Source organism: Triticum dicoccoides, chromosome 6B (genome assembly GCF_002162155.2).
Source record: "Triticum dicoccoides isolate Atlit2015 ecotype Zavitan chromosome 6B, WEW_v2.0, whole genome shotgun sequence".
Lineage (NCBI taxonomy): Eukaryota > Viridiplantae > Streptophyta > Magnoliopsida > Poales > Poaceae > Triticum > Triticum dicoccoides.
This window is the reverse complement of record NC_041391.1, coordinates 213,181,122-213,191,745: the sequence shown is the minus strand read 5'-3', so window position 1 is coordinate 213,191,745 and position 10,624 is coordinate 213,181,122.

The following is a 10,624-nucleotide window of genomic DNA, read 5'->3' as shown; positions in this document are numbered from 1 at the left end:
ACCAAAGTAATCCAGGAGTGGATCACTAGACAGCGGTCAAGAATATCCCGAAATACCTGAAAAGGACTAAGGATACGTTTCTTGTTTATGGAGGTGACAAAGAGCTAGTCGTAAATGGTTACGTCGATGCAAGCTTTGACACTGATCTGGACGATTCTAAATCGCAAACCGGATACGTGTTTATATTAAATGGTGGAGCTGTCAGTTGGTGCAGTTCTAAACAAAGCGTCGTGGCAGGATCTACATGCGAAGCAGAGTACATAGCTACTTTGGAAGCAGCAAATGAAGGAGTCTAGATGAAGGAGTTCATTTCCGATCTAGGTGTCATACCTAGTGCATCGGGACCAATGAAGATCTTCTGTGACAATACTAGTGCAATTGCCTTGGCAAAGGAATCCAGATTTCACAAGAGGACCAAGCACATCAAGAGACGCTTTAATTCCATCCGAGACCAAGTCCAGGTGGGAGACATAGAGATATGCAAGATACATACGGATCTGAATGTTGCAGACCCATTGACTAAGCCTCTTCCACGAGCAAAACATGATCAGCACCAAGACTCCATGGGTGTTAGAATCATTACTATGTAATCTAGATTATTGACTCTAGCGCAAGTGGGAGACTGAAGGAAATATGCCCTAGAAGCAATAATAAAGTTATTATTTATTTCCTCATGTCATGATAGATGTTTATTATTCATGCTAGAATTGTATTAACCGGAAACATAATACATCTGTGAATACATAGACAAACTTAATGTGACTAGTATGCCTCTACTTGACTAGCTCATTAATCAAAGATGGTTATGTTTCCTAACCATAGACATCAGATGTCATTTGATTAACGGGATCACATCATTAGGAGAATGATGTGATTGACATGACCCATTCCGTTAGCTTAGCACTTGATCATTTAGTATGTTGCTATTGCTTTCTTCACGACTTATACATGTTCCTACAACTATGAGATTATGCAACTCCCGTTTAGTGGAGGAACACTTTGTGTGCTACCAAACGTCACAACGTAACTGGGTGATTGTAAAGGAGCTCTACAGGTGTCTCCAAAGGTACATGTTGAGTTGGCGTATTTCGAGATTAGGTTTTGTCACTTCGATTGTTGGAGAGGTATCTCTGGGCCCTCTCGGTAATGCACATCACTACAAGCCTTGCAAGCAATGTAGCTAATGAGTTAGTTACGGAATGATGCATTACGTAACAAGTAAAGAGACTTGCTGGTAATGAGATTGAACTAGGTATTGGATACCGACGATCGAATCTCGGGCAAGTAACATACCGATGACAAAGGGAACAACGTATGTTGTTATGCGGTTTGACTGATAAAGATCTTCATAGAATATGTAGGAGCCAATATGAGCATCCAGGTTCCTCTATTGGTTATTGACCGGAAACGAGTCTCGGTCATGTCTACATAGTTCTCGAACCCGTAGGGTCCGCACACTTAAGATTTCGTTGACAGTTTTATTATGAGTTTATAAGTTTTGATGTACCAAAGGTTTTTCGGAGTCCCGGATGTGATCATGGACTTGACGAGGAGTCTCTAAATGGTCGAGACATAAAGATCGATATATTGGACGAATATATTTGTACACCGGAAAGGTTCCGGGTGAGATGGGGACAATACCGGAGCTCCGGGAGCTTATCGGAACCCCCCGGGAGGTATATGGGCCCTATTGGGCCTTAGTGGAAAGGAGGGAGAAGAAGCAAAGGAGGGCCCCCCCAAGCCCAATCCGAATTGGGAAGGGGGCCGGCCCCCCCTTTCCTTCTTCCCTCCCCCCTCGTCCTTCCCTCTCCCTCTCCTAATAGGAAAGGGGGGAGTCCTACTCCCGGTTGGGGTTGGACTCCCCCCCTAGGGCGCGCCACCCCCTTTGGTCGGCCCCCTCCTCCACTCCTTTATATACGGGGGAGGGGGGCACCCCATAGACACAACAATTGATCTCTTGATCTCTTAGCCGTGTGCGGTGCCCCCCTCCACCATAATCCTCGATAATATTGTACCGGTGCTTAGGCGAAGCCCTGCGACGGTAGAACATCAAGATCGTCACCACGCCATCGTGCTGACGAAACTCTTCCCCGACATTCTGCTGGATCGGAGTACGGGGAACGTCATCGAGCTGAACGTGTGCTAGAACTCGGAGGTGCCGTAGTTTCGGTGCTTGATCGGTCGGGCCGTGAAGACGTACGACTACATCAACCGCGTTGTTCTAACGCTTCCGCTTTCGGTCTATGAGGGTACATGGACAACACTCTCCCCTCTCGTTGCTATGCATCACCATGATCTTGCGTGTGCGTAGGAATTTTTTTGAAATTACTATGTTCCCCAACAACCACACCCCTCCCGATTAACAGGACCCCCGTTTCGACCATAGGAGGTCCGTTTCCTCCGTTTTGCGGTACGCCACACCCCTCCCGGTCAACAGGACCCCCGTTTCGACCGTAGGAGGTCCGTTTCCTCCGTTTTGCAGTACGCCACAACCCTCCCAATCAACAGGACCCCCGTTTCGACCGTAGGAGGTCCGTTTCCTCCGTTCTGCGGTACGCTAGGCCTCGTTTCCATCGTCTGTTCCGTCCAAGCCCTCCGATGAACACGACCACGCATTCCGTTCCGCCCCAGCCGGTTGGCTCTCACGCGTTCCGTTGCCTCCCGATGAACACGACGCATTCCGTTGCCTCCCCATGAACACGATGCATTCCGTTGCCTCCCCATGAACATGACGACGATGTTGTTTCTCCGTTCCGACCCAGCCATGTCCACGAGCCCTCGCCGTACGTATGCGCGAGTAGGCGTTCGAGACCCCGCCCATATGTACACATACGTGGCCATATTTTCTTTCTTGCACCCTGGCCGTTGTACGTACGTGTACATGCTACGTGCGTGCCTCTACATCAACCAGTATATATATACGTACACGTTTGCGACCAGAATGACAACGCTATGTACGCTTCAACCAGGTGGGTCCCGACTGTCAGGCACTTCCTTGCCTGCGAAGATGTAGCTTGTGGGTCCCAGCAGTCAGGGGGGCGAATCGTTTGTTTTTTTTTTGCCCGGACGCACTTCCTTGCGTGCGAAGATGTAGCTGGTGGGTCCCAGCAGTCAGGGGGGTGAATCATTTTTTTGCCCGGATGCACTTCCTTGCGTGCGAAGATGTAGCTGGTGGGTCCCAGCAGTCAGGGGGAAACATGTTTTTCATGAAATACGGTGGCCCGTCTGGTGGGTCCCCGCTGTCAGGTGGAGGAATAATTATTTTCCACGTAATAAGGAGGCACTTCCTTGCTGCGGCCGTGAACCCAGCTGTCAGCCTCTCCACGTACAGTCCACATCCTATGGAAGCCGTTCCTTGACCACGGTGACCACACCACGCTGAGAGCACCAGGGCGGTGGACGATGGCGAGGCCTAGGAAGGGGACGACGCGGAGCCGAGGAAGACGTGGCAGTGGATGCCCACGCGTAGAGGAGTACGAGGGTTCACTGGTTCGCTGCGGTGTGAGGCTGTCGTCGCCACAGAATAACAAGGAGTGTGGGTGAGTAGAGGGATGGCCTGGCCAGCGGTGGGAGTAGTAGGGGGCGGTGAGGCCTCCGCCGCATCGTAGCTGGCCACGGGAGGCAGGAGCATGAGGCACGAGCGGCACTAGTTTGGGCGACTAGAGCAAGAAGACCAGAGGTTGAAGAAGCACTACGGCCATTGCATGGACATCGTACGGTCACCGGAGCTAGAATTTTGCATATTGACTAAGTTGACAAAGTCGTCCGTCCCCGTCAACTTAGTAGGCCCACAAGTCAGCCTGCCACTATACTGGGTCCCAGCTAACGGGGGGAGTATTCATTTTTTTGTGCGTAATAAGGAGGCACTTCCTTGCGTGCGAAGATATAGCCGGTGGGTCCGAGCTGTCACTGGCGGTAACGTTTTTTTCATGAAATATAGAGGCCCTTTTGGTGGGTCCCTGATGTCAGGAGGAGGAATCATTACTTTGCGCGTAATAAGGAGGCATTTCCTTGCATGCGGCCGTGGACCTAGCTGTCGGCCTCTCCACGTACAGTCCACTTCAGATGGATGTCGGTCGTTGACCACATTGACCAGGCTGCGCCGAGAGCACCAGGGTGGTGGACGATGGTGAGGCCTAGGAAGGGAACGACACGGAGCCAGGGAAGACTCGGCAGTTGCTTCCCACACGGAGGGGAGTACGACTGTACGAGGGTTTACTGGTTCATCTACCGTCGCTGGAGAATAACAGCAGGTGTGGGTGAGTAGAGGGATGGCTAGGCCAGCGATGGGAGTATGGTGGGGCGGTGAGGCCTGCGTGGCAGCACAGCCGGCCACGGGGAGGAGGGAGCAGGCAGTCCCACCGGCGCTTGTTTGAGCGGCTGGAGCAGGAAGAGCAGAGATTGAAGAAGCACAACGGCCGTTGGATGGACATCCAACAGTCACTGCTTGTGCGTCAACCTTTTTTTAGGAAAGCCTCAAATCTGTGGAAAACAGCATACAACCCATCTACCATTATTTCTAATAATTTACAGCCCATTTGGTAATTCTTAAGGTTTTTTTGGAGCCCATATTCTTTTTGTTAGCATTACAGCCCATATTGTGGCCAATGTTAAAAAATTATACGAAATTTTGCATATTTCGGTGTGGTTCGAACTGTTTTTAATCCCGAAATTTCGACTCACATCCAAACTAATTTTAAAAATAAATGTATATCAATATAAAATCCAACAAATTCTCCACGCATAAAAATTAATGTAATTTGAAATCTCGAAATGAAAAAAAAAAGATATTTGAAACTCATTGCTGGTTTGATGTGTTTTAAAAATGTATAGTCCATTTCTCATTACTGATGGGCCATTTTTTTGGCCACCCGAATGAAAGCTCTCCTCGTCTTGAAAGATTTGCAGCCCAACGGGCCTGACAAAGCGACTTACTTGGCAAATCATAAAAAACTGGGTTGTGGCCGTGTACCCAGCTGTCAGCCTCTCCACATACAGTACTCTTTCGATGGAAGTCGTTCCTTGACCATGTCGACCACGCCGCGCGGAGAGCACCACGGTGGTGGACGACGGCGAGGCCTAGGAAGGGGACGATGCGGAGCCGGGGAAGATGCGGCAGTGGAAGCCCGCGCGGAGAGGAGTACGAGGGTTCACTGGTTCGGCTGCAGTGTGAGGCTGCCGTCGCCGCAGGGCCTGGCCAGCGGTGGGAATAGTAGGGGGCGGTGAGGCCTCCACGGCAGCACAGCCAGCCACGGGAGGCACGCGCATGCGGCATGACCGACACTGCTTTGGGCGGCTGGAGCAAGAAGACCAGAGGTTGAAGAAGCACTATGGCCGTTGGATGGACATCGTACGGGCACTGGAGCTAGAATCGTTCATATTGGCTAAGTTGACAAAGCCCTTCATCCCCGTCAACTTAGTAGGCCCACAAGTCAGCCTCCACCAAGGTGGGTCCCAGCTAGCCGGGGGAGTATTCATTGTTTTGTGCGTAATAAGGAGGCACTTTCGGTGGGACCGAGCTGACAGCGGGAGGGGGGGGGAACGTTTTTTTTGTGAAATACAGAGGCCCTTCCTATGGGTCCTAGCTGTCAGGTGGAGGAATCATTATTTTGCGCATAATAAGGAGGCATTTCCTTGCGTGCGGCCGTGGACCCAGCTGTCAGCCTCTCCACGTACAGTCCACTTCCGATGGATGTCGTTCATTGACCACGTTGACCAGGCCGCGCCGAGAGCACCAGGGCGGTGGACGATGGCGAGGCCTAGGAAGGGAACGACACGGAGCCAGGGAATACTCGGCAGTTGTTTCCCACGCGGAGGAGTACGAGGGTTTACTAGTTCGTCTGCCGTCGCCGGAGAATAACATCATGTGTGGGTGAGTAGAGGGATGGCTAGGCCAGCGATGGGAGTACGATGGGGCCGTGAGGCCTGCGCGGCAGCATAGCCGGCCGCGGGAGGAGGGAGCAGGCAGTCCCGCCGGCGCTTGTTTGAGCGGCTAGAGCATGAAGAGCAGAGATTGAAGAAGCACGACAGCCGTTGGATGGACATCCAACAGTCACTGCTCTCGTGTGTTGACTATAAGTTGACAGGGCGTTGCGTGTGCGACAACCTTTTTTATGAAAGCATACGCGTCAACCTGTAGTAGGCGCACAAGTCAGCCTCAAATCTGTGAAAAACAGCATACAACCCATTTGCTAATTCTTAAGAATTTTTTTGGAGCCCATCTTCTTTTTGTTAGCATTAAACCCCATATTGTGTCCACTGTTAAAAAGTATACGAAATTTTGCATATTTTGGTGCGGTCAACTGTTTTTTAATCCAAAAATATCGATTCACATTCAAACTATTTTGAAAAATAATTTATATAAATATAAATCCAAATAATTGTCCACGCATAAAAATCAATGGAATTTAAGATCTTGTAATGAAAAAAAATTGAAACTAATTCCCGGTTTGATGTGTTTTAAAAATGTGCAGCCCATTTCTGGGGAAACCGAATGAAACTCTCCTCGTCTTGAAAGATTTGCAGCCCAGCAGGGCCGATAAAGCAAGTAGGCCTTGTTTGGGTATTTCTTTTAAAAAAATAGAACTGGGCTAGCCATTTTCAGCAAGAAGAAAACACAACTGGGCTCATGATGTGGTAAACATAAATAAAACCCTGGCTAGACGGGCCACAGCCCCCGCAAAGCCCCGTTGTTACCCTGATCCGTCGCTAAAACTAGTATAAATAACAACTGCTTATTCCTCAAAAAAATAGCGCGACTTGCTGGCTCCCTGGTGTCAGCCGCTCGTAGTTCTCTCGTTCATTGACTACGTTGACAATGGCGTGAGCCCCAGATGTCCAACCATTAGGAGGAACCGTATTTTTGGGCTTGTAATATAAATGCACTTGCTTGCGTACTGCCATCACGCTGGTGGGTCCCTACTGTCATCCTCTCCACGTACAGTTATCTCCTTGTTCCTCTCGGTTGTTGATGACGTTGACAACGCAAGAGGGCAGCGCACCGCGCATGGCGAGGGAACCAAGGCCGCAAGGCGGAGGACGACAGCGAGGCCTCGGACGGAACGACCAGGAGCCGTGGAAGATGCATCGGTCCAGTTGCAGGCGGAGGGGAGTACGAGGGTTGACTGGTTCGAGCGTGGGTGCGTGTTGGGGTTGACGTCATGGAGAATAACAGGACATGTGGGGGAATAGATGGAGGGACTGGCCAACATTGGAGGGCACGTACGGTAGGGCGGCGGAGGCGCGGCCAACCATGGGAGGTGGGAGAAGGCGGAGCCGACGGGGTGGTTTGGTTTGGGCGGCTGGAGGAAGAAGAAGACAAGAGATAGAAGATACACGACAGATGTTGGATGTCAATCCAACGGCTGGTAGGCAGAATCGTTTGTTGACTGGCTAGTAAGTCGACACCACCTTGGATAGGCTATTCCTCGCGGGTCCCAAATGTCAGAATCCAAATCTATCACGGTCATGAAGCCTTTCCTATGAAAATTTACAGCCCATTTGATGTGCTAGTTCGAAATAAGTTTGTGGGTGCTGGTGGGGGCTAATCACTTGGCTTCTGTAATGCACAGTGAGCTCAAGCAGCCGGCGAGAGTGATGTTATTTCCCTTGGTTGGGATTTGTTACAATATTTCACTCTAAATTAAACGAATGGCAAGCCATTTGCCTTGTTTCAAAGAAAATATGACAGTCACAGCCGAGTTGAAAAGGGCAGGAACATCTAACTCCAGCTTACAAACTGTACAAAAGCACAAGGGTTAATTGTTCATCAGGTTTACAAAAAAACCCAGATTGAAAAGGGAAACGACATCTAACTCCAGCACTGTTTTCGGCAGTCACAGTCAAATGGATCGGTCAGGTCCATAGAATGAACATCCCGAGTCGTAAAATTTACTGGATTATGACCACAATATGTTGTAAATAGAAGCCCGACACGTTCAAAAGCTCTTTTGCCCACCTAAAACTCCTTTTTTTGCTCTTCGACATACCCATCCGTCAAAACCATGCTACTGATAAACTTAAGCCTGATGGACAATAGTAACCTCGCATTCAGCAGGAAGAATGTGACAAATCTTGTGTTTGCACGGTTGGCTACATATCATTCTAGCATTATTGTCTTCAATCGAATCTCATGAGAAGTGAGAAAATCCCGATGCTTATGAATCCACCGATTGGTTATAACTTTCTTACCCCGTCTTGTTGCCTAAATAGACATGAAGATTGAAAACAGTTAAGGTCTAAAAGAAGAGTGTCGAAAGAGCAACAGCTGAACGGTTAATTCTAGTACACTATATGCGGGCTTCCAATGTGCGTGAAATTATCACCTTTATATACAACTTCTCCAGACATGGAAAGCATTGCAGCAAGCCAATAATCTTGTTCAGATCAAAACTATTCATTTGGATATATAAGATCTTGACATAATCCAGCACCATTGATACGCCATCCATGGAGAAACTCTTCATTGAGCATAGAACATAATATTAGTACAAAATGTTTACTCCAAGATGATATATAAATTATGCGCAGAAATTTAAAATGCAGCTTATGGTTACAAGTGTAGATGATAATATAAAGTACCTGAAGAACTGTGGAGCCAAACACCATATTGAAATGAGCACAGAGATCATGTATTACACCCAAGGTCTCCAGTTTAGGCGCAGAGATGACGGTTATTTGCAACGGTGAATAACTAGAATCAAGGATCAACCTTTGAAGTGAAGGGGCATCTTGGATGATGAGCTGCCTTCCGTCAAAAGAAATTCCAATTCTTACAAGGTTAGGCCACTTTATTTGGAGACAACCGATTCTAACTGTGAAAACAAGCACCAAGCACTCCAGCGCAGGGCAACTGGAAAGGATGATGTTGTGCAATGAGGCCTCCGATATACGAACCCGCACAAGTGAAAGTTTCTTGAGAAATGGGAGTTGAAGGTTTAGTACCAGATTGTCTAGTAGGTAGCACAGCGCAAAGGTGACGGTGTGGAGAGAGGAGGAAAACCGCGAGATGGACATCGGTGCTGAGGGCACAAGTTCATGGCGTTCAGTATGTGGTATGTGATTTCCAGGGGAATAGTAGAACTCAAGCAGTTGTAGTTCTGTGAATTCAGGGGATTTCAGCCAGGCGTCCACCGTGCAGGGCATGGTATGCTTGCTCAGGTAGCATGACGGGATGCAGAGGCTGTGAACGGGGCCCTGGTGGGAGGAGATGGTGGCTCTGGGGGTTTCAAAATCATTGAAGAGAGATAGCTGATGACACTCAAGATTAAGGGGCACGGCGCGCCATAAAGGGCGCCACCGAATTGAGAGGACTTGGGTGCGGCAGCAACCCTTGGTGGGGAGAAGTGAGATGATCTCCCCAAGGACGGCGTCCGGGAGATCGCTGATGCGGTCCGCCCGAGATTCTACGGGTTCCTGGGATCCGGTGGGAGTGGGGTCGCCGCTTCTCCCCGCGCTGCCGGGTGCGGGATCTACAACAGGCGTCGCCACTGGCGGGAGCCTCATCTTCTTGGCACTGGGGTCAGCTGACTCCATTTTCCTCGAGGGTGTCGCGTCGCGCTCACGGATTTGAGCAGAGTAACGAATGACGAGCCTAGTTGTAGTGCGAGCGAAGAAGAAGGGGAGCTGGGGGTTTTCTGTAGGAGTGAGCAAGAAGGGGAGCTGGGGTTTTCTGTAGGAGTGAGGTGAAGAATTTGGGGGTACGAGTGGAGCGAGCTGACATGAGGTGGGTGGGACCGAGGAGGAAGAAGAGCACCGAGGTTTTGGGGGGGTGCTGGGTGTGGTTAGCGCCTCTCATTCAGTAAATATATGGGATTTTGAATTGATTTTACTATTTACTAGTGTGGATGCGCTGTTTTGTCTTGGGCCCAGAGAAACAATTACTACTAGTACAATGGAGACACTCTACAGCTACCTAGAAAAACAATTACTACTAGTACAGTGGAGACACTCTACCGCTTCTGGCTCCTCCTAGGTCATTGAAACGTCTCCCTCTACTGAATGCCGTTATACTTTTGTTCACCGACATGCGGGCCATGCAGCACGCGGGCCCAAATTCCATCCACCAAATTAGAAGGCAGTATGCAGGCGGAGAGTCACCCCGGTCATAGCGCGACAGTAACGAGCCGTCGTGTCACAAAACCCCACCTCCCCGCAGTCTAAGTTTGACGGACGAAGCAGCCATCATTTCACTCTTCGATGAATCCCCTTCTCCCTCACCATCTTCAAGAAAGGCAACACTCGCATCTGCCACTATTCTTCTCTCCCAACGAAGGGAAGGTAAGCGGATCCGTGATGTTGGTATATTTTTGTTCAGAGAAAAAAAAAGAACTATTATAAAGCAGTAACCGATCCTCACTCTCTTTTTTGTTTCATTGTCATTGCGATTGTGTTTTCCTTTCAGTGGTCTCCTAGTATTCGTCAGTTTCATGATGGACCAAGGAGAACCAGGCAAAGATCTGCCGATATTGGAGTAGACGCGGGAGGCTGATCCCCACGAGACAGAGAGCTCCAAGAAGATGGAGGCAGACACCGAGCCGACCCCAGATACGCTCACGGCCACTACTGAGATGGTCAACACCCCGTTTGAGGTTACAGCCCCCGTGGCACTGCAGGAGCAATTTTC